A 12,386-nucleotide genomic window follows, 5' to 3' on the forward strand; every position below is an offset into this window, starting at 1 on the left:
CCAAGCACTCTCTTGTGTGTTATGTCTGTCTGTCATTCGCTGAACTTGTGCCTTCCTGTGTACCAAGACCCTGCTTCTCCCACAGTCTGAGTGGCTCCCCAGAGCCGGTCTGTGGCAAAGAAATAAGCAACTTCCAAACTCTAGAAATGACAGAAACATCTCACTGCCTGGACAGTCACCCAAAGTTCCTCTGTACTTTTGGGGCATCCATCTTCGGCCTTCAGGACCATAGTATCCAGCAGACATTTCCATGAAGCAGGAAATTTCAAAGGCAGTTCAGTCACTATCTGCTGTGTCCTGCAGAATGTCTCGCAGACTCTTTCATGAATCAGGAACCCCAAAAGACCATCTCACCTTCAGGCAAGTTCAGCAGTCCTCTCTCTGTGGGTTCCTTATGTCCAGTTTGTGCAACAGTCCAGGCAAGAGCAGTTTCTTGCCCAAATGGCTATCAAACTTCATAAGTAGATTGGTGCTGCCAGGAGTAGACCTGTCTCATTGTCATGAAAAGCCTTAAGTTATTAAAACATTAAATGCCATATTCTGTAGTCTTTGAAAGATATGAAGAATGCCTATCTAACTGAAATATATCTCTATATATCTAGAAAATCTAACTAACATTACTACAAGCTTGAGTATTATTGATGATTATCCATTAACAACCTATATTTTTTAATTATACATTACATTTTTAAATCAACTACACAATCACAATACCTTAATCAAGATCAGAAATACATATAACAAAATTAACCTTAAAATCCACACCAAAGCAAATTATTCATATATCTATCATATACCCTTTTAAATGTAAAAGAACATTTATAAACAATATTTGGGATTATGGATGTAGTTATTTCTCTCCAAACTTCTTCCTGCTGTATAGGAGCACTGTTAATCAGGTCTTTTAGGGTGTAACCTGTGTGCCAGGTTCACCTCAGTTGGCAGTTTAGTGAAGTAATTTTTTGAGGGTGTTCACAGCAACCTTTCAGGAGGGCATGGTCTATCATACCATATTGGGATAGAAGCAATCCACAGGGTCTCATCCTCTGTGAAAACAAAAGAAGAACCTCCTTTCCAAAGCATCATATTCTTAAATCCAAATTCTGAAGTCATAATACCCTTATAATAATATACATGGTGGTTTAGCCTAGCAGCCCATACAATGAAATGTCTCTTTGTACTCAGCTCCTTCACAGTAAAAATTTTAAAAAAAAACAAAATGTACATAATCCAGACTCTCTGTGAATTTTCCATTTTTACGTGGCTTATTTTTATTTATTTCTTTTAATCTATAACTATCTGTACTCTGTCTCTTTAAAGACTTTACCTCCCCCCCTTTTTAAGGCATTAACTTTATTCTCTATATTCTTTTTCTTCTCTCTCCCAAGCCTACATATATATATAACTAACATGATAACCCATTTAGAGGTCTTTTATGTTTGAATCTGTCCTATTGTGAATCTGTAATTTTTTACTATCCAGGAGCATTTTTGGTTTTGCAGTTTTAAATCACTAAGCACTTAAGAATCTAAGCTGTGACATTCCTAGGACAAAAACAGGTACTGCAGGCTTGCCCCACCCAGCCCAACATGGCGGAGTCACTCGTGCCTGAGCCTTGCACATTGCACTGCTAGCATGGTGGAGGCACTTGTGCCTCTGAACCGCAGCACATAATGACCCCCTTTTAGGCACACAGTGAGTCTAGTTGCCATCAAACAAATCGTAGCACTTTACTCCAAATGTTCCATTTAAAAGCTCTGTCTCCCGCAAGAGCCAGACAGAGATCACGATGGCAGCACATCCCAGAAACTGGTATTTTAAAACCGCCACGTTCTAGTAGACCTGATCCCACTACCTACTACCTACTCAGGCAGGAAAAGCCAAGTCATGGGCATGGTCTCAGCTACTTTGTTCCTAACCCAGAGTGGGCACACAAATGTCTGGGCCCAGAAATGCTCCCTAGCCAGAGTTTGCACTGGCGGCAGGGCCCAGAAAGTTATGTTTTAAAACGGCACAGCTTTTTTTCTGATGCTGTTGCTGAATCAGGAAATCTCTCTACAGTACACCTTAACAAACAGCAAAAAGCTGTGTTTAACTCTATATTTGTGTCTAGAATTTCTTTTTAAACCCTCTTAGGTTTTATGTGGAGTTAGCTACCCACCTACATCAAGAAAATATTCATTTAAACACTGCCTGACTCATTATCTTTAGCCTCTTATTGTCTAACTCTCACATCTTGATTTAACCCATTTTTAATAATCTGTATCGCCACTTGACTGTGGCTTACTGGCATGAGTCTAACCAGTGTCTGTCTTGGGCAGGAGAACCATGGTGTCTTGTCTGTCTCTGCTTTCTTTCTCCCAGAATTTTGCTTTGTCTTTCCTGCCTACCTGAGTTCCACCCTATCAACTAGGCCAAGGTGGTTTCTTTAATAACCAATGAAAGCAACACAAATACAGAAGGACCTCCTACACCATTTCCCCTTTTCTGTTTAAACAAAAAGGAAGGCTTTAACATAGTAAAATTTTATATAACAGGTATCAAGCATGAATTACAGTTACAATATTTAGATTTATTTTATCTTTTAGTATAACAAAGGAAAACTATAACTATCTATTAATTTTTTAACTCCATCAAAGACTCTAGAAGGATATAGTATTACCTAAGAAAACAAGAAATAAGCAACTTCCAAAACTCTAGAATTGACAGAGATATCTCACTGCCCAAAGTTTTTTGTACCATTGGGGCATCCATCTTTAGCCTACAGGCCAGTAATATTTAGCAGATATTTTTATGAAGCAGAAAATTTTAAAGACAGTTTAGTCACTTTTTAGTGTGTCCTGTAGAATGTCTCATAGACTCTTATAAAGCAGGAATGCCGAAAGATCATTTCACCTTTAGGCAAGTTTAGCAGTCATCTTTTTGTGGGTCCTGCATGTCCAGTTTAAGTATCGGTCCAGGCAAGAGCAGTTTCTTGCCCAAATGGCTATCAAACTCCATAAGAAGTCTCTTTAATGCCCATCTTCCTCATGAAGTAGCTGGTGCTGCCAGGAGCAGACGTGTCTCATTGTCATGAAAAGCCCTAAGATATTAAAGCATTGCAAATGTCATATTTTGTAGTCTTTGAAAGATATGAAGAATGCCTATCTAACTGAAATATATCTTTATATATTTAGAAAATCTAACTAACATGACTACTGTTGTGGGAGTAACTTTCGCTGCCTCAACCAATAGTTGCTGAAATACGAGCCCACAGTGCAGCGGGGAGCGACTTCCGCTCCATCAGCCAATAGCTGCTGAAATACCAGCCCACTGGGGCGTGGTATATTTCTCTTTTAAAAAGAGAAGCAGATCCGGATCAGGCCCTCTTGGTTCCGGCTCTTGGTTCCGGTGCTTGCTCCTGGCTCCTGCTCCCGGCTCCTGCGACTAGGCTCCCTTCCTGACGGTTTATGGTGTATGTAAGTTTTACCCCCCAAAATAAATAACCCCTTAAAACATAACTCATAACTGGTGTGGGATTGATTCGCCGATAATTGACGCCCAACGTTTGGTTTAAGAACCGCCCCACCCCCCCACCCCAGCTCGGCCTCCCAGGATACACAGGTCCCGACAGTCTCTGCCGGCTTACTTTGCCCTGTTCGGCATGGATTTTTAAATTTTTCCTTGCAACATGAGTCAAAGAGCTCACAGCGCAAGCTCCCTTTGAAGTCCCAGCAAGCTGTTTGAAACCCCTGCCATCCGCCATAACTGATTAGGAGTGCTGCAAGCAACTTGACCCTTAATCCCAGCACAGGGACACAGGGCCCAAAGCACTAGGCCTCTTTAGCAACAGTGCAGTGGCTGTGTCATGACCCTCTGCATTCGGTTGAACAGAGCAGCAGGGCCTTGTTTATTGCCTTGTTTATTGGCCACTAGAAGCTCTCTGACCTTTTGTGATCTGTGGATTTAACCTCTGGATTTGAGTGTATATATTCTAGAGTTTACTTCCTCAATCAACACCACTGCCACGTGGATTCAGGTGCGCCCCACCTCCTACTGGCAGGCAACGGTCATTACAGGTAAGATTTTTCTTTTCGGTTGAAAATACATACATACATACAAGTACAATTTCCTTTGATTGAAAATGTCAGAAAATATTACTATCCAAAAGTTTAATGGTTTTTTCAATTGCGCTATGGAGGATATTCTGAAGGATGTCTCAGATATTCCTCTTACTTTGTTATTCCTGGGATCTGTTGCTTTTCTGGTGTTTGGCTATTTTATAAGAAAGATACAGTCCTTACAGACTGAATCTACAATGCTGAGGGCAGAGATTAAAACCTTAAGAACAATTCAGACTGATACCAACCTCCTCAAAAAAGAGTTTGGAGATTTCAAGGAAGAAACTAGATCAGAGTTTGGAGATTTCAAGGAGGAAACTAGATCAGAGTTTGGAGTTTTCAAGGAGGAAACTAGGTCAGAGTTTGGAGTTTTCAAGCAGGAGACTAGATCAGAGTTTGGAGTTTTCAAGCAGGAGACTAGATCAGAGTTTGGAGTTCTCAAGGAGGAGACTAGATCTTTGCTTGATATGACTCGGTCGACTGACCAAAATATCAAGAAGGTACAGTCTGATATTGCTTCTTTAGAAGGGAGCTTCACAGCTCTGGAGGAGGGGACAACCAAAATGACTCATAACCTCCAGTCCATGACTGTAAGTGCTGAAACATTAGCTGAGAGGATTATAACCATTGAATGTGAAAATCGGACTTTATCAAAAGGGTATGATAGATTAATTGACAGGATTTCCATACAAGAAGGCACAGTACATGCCATGAGGATTATGTCCTAGGAGGATATTGTATCTCTAACGGACAAGCTCCACGCCTTGGAATTATCAATGAAGGCGATTGTGTCCAAGGAGGAAATAGTGTCTCTGACGGACAAGCTCTATGCCTTAGAATCGTTAATGAAGGCTTTGGAGCATATTACTGGACAGGAGATTCAGGACTTACAGAAGGCAATGGTGAGCAGATTTAATAAGATTGAGGAAATCATAGACTCTGATGAACAGGAGCAAAAGGTAGAAAGGCAACCTTCACCTCAAAAAACTCTCAGTCTACATAGAGTTATACCTGCCTTTCCAGTAATAACATCAGAAAAGATAACTGGCTCCAAAACTGTAGAAAGGAGCTACGGGCAGGCCTGCTTTTCATCCTGCCTGGCTCCTGCATGGCTAGCTTAGCCCCAGAAATAATAACACACAAATTGTATTCATTTAAGCACTGCCTGGCCCATTATCTCTAGAGAGTTAGTTACTGACTAACTCTCATATCTTGATCTTAACCCATTTCTATTAATCTGTATCACACCACGAGGTGTGGCTTACCGGGAAAGATTCAGCATGTCTGACCTGGTGGCTGGCTTCATGGCTTCTGCCTCATTGCCTTCTTCCCAGCATTCTGTTCTGTTTACTCTGCCTACCTAATTTTCTGTCCTATCAAAGGGTCAAGGCAGTCTCTTTATTAACCAATGAAAGTAAGACAATAGACAGATAACCCTCCTCCATCACAAAACCCCTAAGGTCATTAAAGAACATACATGGGAGCCTATACGTATGAATGATCTGAAAGAATTTAAACAAGCAATTGTGAATTATGGACTACATTCATCCTTTGTTAGGGAGATGTTAAAATCCTGGGCTCTGAGCAACAGGGCCACCCCTCAAGATTGGAACCAGCTCACATCAGCTGTCCTTGAGAATGGACCTTTATGGCATTTCAAATGCCTATTCAAACAAGAGGCCAGACTTTTACAACAACAAGAATCAGCGAAAGGAATTGAGGTTTCTCTAGATCAAATTCTAGGGGAAGGACCTTACTCTGATCCTCAGGAACAAGCTCTTTATGATGAAAACATTTTATCCATATGTACTACAGCAGCTCTAAGGGCCTGGGACAGGGTTCAAGACTCAGGTCAGAGAGTAGAATCGTATGTCAGGGTCAAACAGGGTCAGAGAGAACCCTTTAGTGACTTTTTGCAACGACTAACTAAGGCTGTACAAATAGGGATACCTGATCCAGAAGCAAGAAATATAGTAATTGAGTCTTTGGCTTATGAGAATGCCAATGTAGAATGCAAAAGGATCCTGGGGCCTTTAAAGCTCAGATCAGCGCCTTTGGACGAATGGGTTTTACATACAATGAATGTTGATACATTTGATTATGGCAATGAAACATGTATACAAGAAGCAATTTCCAAAGGTAAAAGGAGACATCAGATTACAAAATGCTTTCATTGTGGCAAAATGGGACACATGAAAAGGGACTGCAGACAATGGAAGTCCAGGAATAATGCCTCTTCTAGGAATAACAGGAATAGGAGGACTCAGCCTTCAGGTTTATGTAGGAGATGTGGAAAGGGCAGGCATTGGACGAATGAGTGTAGGTCAACAAGAGATAAACAGGGCAACCCGTTGCCATCGGGAAACTCAATAGGGGGCCTCTCGAAGGCCCCCATGGCAAATGTGGTCCAGTCATTTCCGATCACTGCAGAGAACATGCCTCTTCAGGGAAATTAGAATGCCCCATGCCTGCTGTTAAAAGCAATAACGGCCTGAAGGATGAGTTAAATGTGGTGAATGAATCAAGAAATCTAAGAGGACAAAGTAAACGAATATTCTGGCAGACTTCTATAAATGAACAAAGACCGCAGCTAAGAGTGTGTGTAAATGGCAAACTTATTACTGGCTTACTGGACACAGGTGCGGATGTAAGTATCATTACACCAGAGTCTTGGCATCCGCATTGGCCTCTTCAGGAGGTAGATATTCAGTTCTTAGGAATTGGAACCCTATCTCGAGTAAGACAAAGCACGAGATGGGTCAATTGTATAGGTCCAGACGGACAAATAGGAAAACTAAGGCCATATGTAGCAAATATTGCAGTGAATTTATGGGGCCATGACCTATTGCAGCAATGGAATACCCAAATTAACATTCCTGCTGCTTCCAGAGCCCATATTTCTGAGGACAATATTACAAGATATTACAGATGGCGGAAACCAGCCATTAGAGCTATACAAGAACACAACACAATTGATGGCCCTTCAGAGGTACCAACAGCCATGCCTCTACAATGGTTGACTGAGAAACCAATATGGACTAAACAGTGGCCTTTAGCTGAGGAAAAGTTACAGGCTTTAGAACAGCTGGTACAAGAGCAATTAGATGCTGGACATATAGAAGAATCTACCAGCCCTTGGAACTCTCCTGTGTTTGTTGTTAAGAAAAAATCTGGTAAATGGAGAATGGTGACAGATCTTAGAGCTATCAACAAGGTTATTCAACCTATGGGCCCTCTGCAATCTGGAATTCCTCTGCCCTCCCTGTTACCAAAGGGATGGCCTCTTATAGTTATTGATCTGAAAGATTGTTTCTTCACTATAGCATTACAAGAAAAAGATAGAGACAAGTTTGCCTTCACAGTGCCTACCTATAATAACTCTCAGCCTGCAAGGAGGTACCAGTGGACCGTCCTCCCACAGGGAATGTTGAACTCTCCCACCCTGTGCCAATATTTTGTAAGCCAACCATTGAAAATTATACGCAAACAATTTCCTAAGTCCATAATATACCACTATATGGATGATATCCTGATATCTGATCAAAACAAAGATACCTTAGAAAGGCTGTTTGAAGAAGTAAAACTAGTATTACCTAAATGGGGATTGCAAATTGCTCCTGAAAAAATTCAGAGAGGAGATTCTGTTAATTATTTAGGTTATAAAATAGGCTTACAAAGAATTAAGACTCAAAAGGCACAAATCAGGAGAGACCGGTTACGAATGCTTAACGACTTTCAAAGATTATTAGGAGACATTTCCAGTCTACGACCAGCTGTTGGGATAACACCTGATCTAATAATTCATTTAAACAAAACCTTAGATGGTGACAAAGATTTGAATAGTCCCAGAGAGTTAACAGCTGAAGCAGAAAAGGAACTGATGATGGTTGAGGAAAAATTACAGGAGGCACATGTAGATAGGGTGGATCCAAATCTTAGTTGCGTTCTAGTTATATTGCCTTCCAGAATTTCTCCTACAGGAATTTTAATGCAGAGGGAAGATACTATTTTAGAATGGATTTTTTTTACCACACAAACCAAGTAAAAAATTAAAAACTTATGTGGAAAAAGTCTCTGAATTGATTATAAAAGGAAAATTGAGACTTCGTCAATTAGCAGGTATAGACCCAGCAGAAATTATAGTGCCTTTCACTGCTGATGAGATAAAAAAGTTGTGGGAAGACAATGAACCATGGCAAAAAGCTTGTGCTAATTTTTTGGGAGAAATCAATAACAATTACCCAAAAAGCAAGAGACTTAACTTTATAAAGAGAACTTCTTGGATCCTCCCTCGAATTGTCCTTGATGCTCCAATAACCGGAGCCCATACATTTTATACCGATGCTAATAAATCAGGGAAAGCAGGTTACAAATCAGAAGAACTGAGTAAAGTGGAACAAAGTCCTTATGATTCTGTCCAGAAGGCAGAATTATATGCCATCCTTATGGTGCTTAGGGATTTTAAAGAACCTCTTAATATAATTACTGACTCACAATATGCAGAAAGAGTTATTTTGCATATTGAAACTGCTGAATTTATACCTGATGATACAGAACTGACCTCATTGTTTATCCAGGTACAAGACATGATCAGAAACAGGCTCTGCCCTATGTATATAATGCATATCCGATCCCATACGGGTCTGCCAGGTCCTCTAGCACAAGGTAATGCAGATATTGATCAATTATTGATTGGTAGTGTGCTGGAGGCATCTGAATTTCATAAAAAACATCATGTCAATAGCAAAGGCTTGAAAAAAGAGTTTTCTATTACATGGCAACAAGCTAAGGAGATTGTAAAGAAATGCCCTACTTGCTCTTTTTATAACCAAACACCATTGCCTGCAGGGACTAATCCAAAGGGTATTAAAAGGAATGAAATTTGGCAGATGGATGTGTTTCACTTTCCAGAATTTGGCAAGTCAAAATATGTACATCACACCATTGACACTTATTCAGGCTTTCAGTGGGCAACCGCTTTAAGCTCAGAAAAAGCTGACTCAGTAATCACACATTTATTAGAAGTTATGGCCATTATGGGTATACCTGCACAAATAAAAACAGATAATGGTCCAGCTTATGTATCTAGGAAAATGAAACGATTTTTTGCTTATTATAATATTAAGCATGTTACAGGTATACCATACAATCCTACAGGTCAAGCAGTTATAGAAAGATCAAATCGTACTATAAAGGATATGCTAAACAAACAGAAAGGGACGAAAGATACCCCCAGAAATAGATTGCATAATGCTTTATTAACCTTGAATTTTCTTAATGCTAATGAGAAAGGAACAACAGCAGCAGAGAGGCATTGGATAATGGAAAAAACTTCTGAACTAAACCAACCTGTTTATTTCAAAGAAGTGCTGACCTCTCAATGGAGGCCAGGAGATGTGCTTCGTTGGGGAAGGGGTTTTGCTCTTGTTTCCACAGGAGAAGAAAAATTGTGGATACCATCAAAATTAATAAAGGTTCGATTTGAAGAGGAGAAACCTCTTGGAAAGGAGAAATGACAGCTCATCCACAATGATGATATTCATACAGTTGATAAGAAAAACATATAGAATGGGGGCAGGGTTCTGTTCTTATCTCCACAGGAAAACACTGATTTTTGAAAAGTTCAAGGGACCCTGGATATCTGAATACTGACAGATGGAAAATAATGGCCCAATAAGGACTATCAAGAAAACTGAATAGGTTCTGTAAGTAAAATATACTAAATCATATTTCTAAATTTATAGAACTGGTTTTAGAGTTGGACTCTGGCTCAGTCCCTCTCTAATTCCAAGCCTGTTGTTAAAAGAAAAACCCAGAGTTTCTGGAGTTTCTGTCTCATGTCAAGAGCCATGATATGGGACAGAAAGGAATATGAGTTTAGAAAACATCTTTACTTTTATTCATATCTATCATACCTTTCATTAAATATATCTATCATGTCTTTTATTGAATATATGTATGTCTGTATATGTCTATATGATTAATATATGATTATATATTATTATAATCATATAATATATGATATTAATATATGATTAATATATATGATTAATGCTTAAGTTTTCCACAATGAACAATAAGTTTTTCCTGCAGTGACATTTGAAGTTTCCAGGAAGAAGATGGGGCCCCATAACAACAACTCCACCTGGTTGATATGACATCATGATACTGATAGCACTACTACAAGACCTGTTTTGAGTACCAGCTGCACAAGACGATTCCAACGTGGTTAGCTGAAATGATGCACATCTTGTACAACATTCTGGCCAGTCCTCCACAAAATACTCAGAGACTATTTGCAATTTTAAAAGACATTGATCTTGAAATTTAACCATCATTTTGCTTTCACAGGATCCCCCAGAAAGAACGTCGCCCCCATGACAGCTGGAAGTAATTCTAGAGAACGACGTCCCCTCTCCCAGTAAAGTTTGTCCTTGGGTTTAGGGACATCATTTAGGGGTTGGTTATAATTAGTATAGGGTTGAGGGTTGGGGGAGGAATTTTATAAGCGCAGGAATCCTTAAAAAAAAAGAGGGATAATTGGATTATGGGATAATAGCTTTGTACTTGTGAGTTATTGTTTTTAGACAAATATATTGGTATTGATTCTTATATATTGATACAAACTTAAATTATGTTGACTATTTTATGCATGCATGCTTCTACCTCTGTTTAAAGCATTTTTATGTATTTACATATATATATTGTATTGATATATGTATATTTTACCATATTGCATTGTACACTTCTACCTCTGATTAAGATACTTATATATTGTTTATGTATTGATATATATATTTACCATATTGCAATGTATACTTGCACATTGTTTATATTTGGAGGTCATATTGTCCCTATTTATTGCACAGTTGTTTACTATTTCAGTCTTTAAGTTAGATAGATATTGAGAATAATATAGATCAATAGTCATCTAAGTTTGTCATTTATAATTAGACTAATCAGGTTCTTTAGATACATAGACATTATATTCAGTATAGATAGATAATCTTCAACCTCTTCAAAGAGCTGTAAAAAATGGCCTTTAATCTAACTCAGAGTTCTGTGGTAGGGAGACACAATCGCTCCTGGCAACACTGATCTATTCCCGAGAGAATGTTGAGCACCAAAGACACTCCACCTGGAGCCTTTCTTCTTGGCAGAACTGGCCTTTGGGTAAAGAAATGCCCATACCTCAACTACTGACAGAGTTACAGAGTATCCGTAAATGGATAAAACAGGACTGTCATATCCTGCCAAGACAGGATAAGATAGTTTTGAAAAGTTCCTTGCCTTTGAAAATGGTATGTCGGTTACGTTAGGCCTTAGCCAAAGTTGGTTGCTTCAACGCTGCAAACGTGATTTTGGGTGTTTGCCCAGGTAGCCAGTTGTCTATGTAATTTGTTACATGTTCTGGAAGTTTGATTGCACTTCCTAATTACTCAGGTAACATTATTTCCCTTCTCAGATCTTTGATGGGATTGAAGATTATATAAACGTAGTTACTTTCCTTTCATGACGTGGCCAAGTTATTTCTTATACAAGACTTAAGCTAGTTAGAATAGGATATTTGTATTTATTGTATATAATTGTGTAGGTTTGTACTTACTGTATATAATTTCGTAGTAGGCTTAGAACTCTCTTACTTAAACAAAAGTGGGAGGTGTTGTGGGAGTAACTTCCGCTGCCTCAACCAATAGTCGCTGAAATACGAGCCCACAGTGCAGCGGGGAGCGACTTCCGCTCCATCAGCCAATAGCTGCTGAAATACCAGCCCTCTGGGGCGTGGTGTATTTCTCTTTTAAAAAGAGAAGCAGATCCGGATCAGGCCCTCTTGGTTCCGGCTCTTGGTTCCGGTGCTTGCTCCTGGCTCCTGCTCCCGGCTCCTGCGACTAGGCTCCCTTCCTGACGGTTTATGGTGTATGTAAGTTTTACCCCCCAAAATAAATAACCCCTTAAAACATAACTCATAACTGGTGTGGGATTGATTCGCCGATAGACTACAAGCTTGACTATTATTGATGATTATTTATTAACAAGCTATATTTTTAATTACATTTTACATTTTAAATGAACTACACAATCATAATACCATAATCAAGAGCAGAAATATATATATATATACATATATCAAAATTGACCTTAAATTTATATCACTAAAGCAAAATCCATACCAATGTAAATTATTTATATCTATATTATATTTCCCTTTAAATGTAAAAAAATTATAAACAATATTTGGGAATATGGGCAGTAGAGCTAGGAAGGTTATGTCAATTTTGCTGTGGG

The sequence above is a fragment of the Myodes glareolus genome, chromosome 4, assembly GCF_982192425.1.
Source record: "Myodes glareolus chromosome 4, mMyoGla1.1, whole genome shotgun sequence".
Classification (NCBI taxonomy): Eukaryota; Metazoa; Chordata; class Mammalia; order Rodentia; family Cricetidae; genus Myodes; species Myodes glareolus.